Here is a 1,974-nt window from a genome sequence, read left to right as displayed (position 1 = left end):
AGTAGCCGCAGTGAGCGACCGTCCAGAAGCCAGCGACTGATCTGTCTTGCCTGGGAAGAGCGCAATGATGGTGCCAACTTGGGTCAGTGAAGCAACGTCCTCCACAACTGGATTGAAGAATAAAAACGACAACAACTTGTCTGTTCCCCTTCCCCCAATTCCCCAGCACTGTTCCCATCCCCCCAATTCCCCAATAAAAATCTTAAAAGAGAGAGAGAGAGAGAGAGAGAGAGAGAGAGAGAACTCAAATTAGTAAAATCAGGAATGAAAGAGGTGAAGTGACAACAGACTCCACACAAACACAAAAAATTCTAAGAAATTACTATGAGTAATTATATGCCAACGAATTTGACAATCTGCAAGAAATGGATAATTTTCTAGAAGCATACAACCTTCCAAAGCTAACTCAAGAAGAAACAGAAAACCTGAATAGACTGATTACTACCAAGGAAATTGAATCAGTAATCAACAAGCTCCCAACAAACAAAAGCCTGACCAGATGGCTTCACAAGTGAATTTCACGAAACGTTGAAAAAAGAATTATCTCAAACTATTCCAAAAAATCCCAGGAGGGAAGACTCCAAACTCTGTCTATTAGGCCACTATCACCCTGATTCCAAAACCAGACAAAGACAGTACAAAAAAGGAAAACTACAGGCCAATATACCTGATGAACATAGATGCAAAAATCCACAACAAAATATTACTAAACAGAATTCAGCAGTATATTAAGAAGATCATACACCGTGATCAAGTGGGGCTCATCCCTAGAATGCAAGGTTGGTTCAGTATCTGCAAATCAATTAATGTGATACACCACGTCAACAAAATGAAAAATAAAAATCATGTGGTCATATCAATAGATGCAGAAAAAGCATTTGACAAAATTTAGCAGCCATTTATGATCAAAACTCTTAGCAAACTGGGAATAGAAGGATAATATTTCAACATAATAAAGGCCATATATGATAAACCCACAGCTAACATCATACTCAATGGGGAAAAGCTAAAACCATTCTCCTTAATATCAGGAACAAGACAAGGCTGTCCACTTTCTCCACTTTTATTCAACATAGTTCTGGAAGTTCTAGCCACAGCAATCAGACATGAAAAAGAAATAAAAGGCATCCAAATTGGAAAGGAGGAAATAAAATTGTCATTATATGCAGATGACATGATAGCGTATATAGAGAACGCCAAACACGCCATAAAAAAACTATTGGAACTGATAGACGAATTCAGTAAGGTACCAGGATACAAAATCAATATTCAGTAATCATCTGCATTTGTATATACCAATAATAAAGTATCAGTAGGAGAAATTAACAAAACAGTTCCACTTACAATTGCTTCAAGAACTATAAAATACTTAGGAATAAATTTAACCAAATAAGTAAAAGACCTGTACTCAGAAAATTATAAGACACTGAAGAAAGAAATAAAAGATACAAATAAATGGAAATAACTACCATGCTCATGGATAGAAAGAATTAATATAGTTAAAATGTCCATATTGCCTAAAGCAATATATAGATTCAATACAATTCCTATCAAACTACCTAGGGCATTTTTCACCGAAATAGAAAACATAATCCTAAAATTTATATGGAACTATGAAAGACCCCGAATAGCCACAGCAATCCTGAGAAATAAGAACAAAGTCAGGGGTATCATGCTACCAGACATTAGAACATACTACAAGGCTACAGTAATCAAAATAGTATGGTACTGGCATAAAACAGGCACATAGATCAATGGAACAGAATAGAAAGCCCAGAATTAAATCCATGCATATATGAACAGTTAGTCTATGACAATGGAAGCAAGAATTTCCATTGGGGTAAAGATAGTCTATTTAATAAATGGTGCTGGGAAAATTAGACTGACACATGCAAAAAAATGAAACTGGACCACCTCCTTACGCCATATACAAGAACAAATTCAAAATGGATTAAAGACTTAAATATAAGACCT

The sequence above is a fragment of the Hipposideros armiger genome, unplaced genomic scaffold (assembly GCF_001890085.2).
Source record: "Hipposideros armiger isolate ML-2016 unplaced genomic scaffold, ASM189008v1 scaffold_1236, whole genome shotgun sequence".
In the NCBI taxonomy this organism is placed as follows: domain Eukaryota; kingdom Metazoa; phylum Chordata; class Mammalia; order Chiroptera; family Hipposideridae; genus Hipposideros; species Hipposideros armiger.
This window is presented reverse-complemented; position numbering follows the sequence as displayed.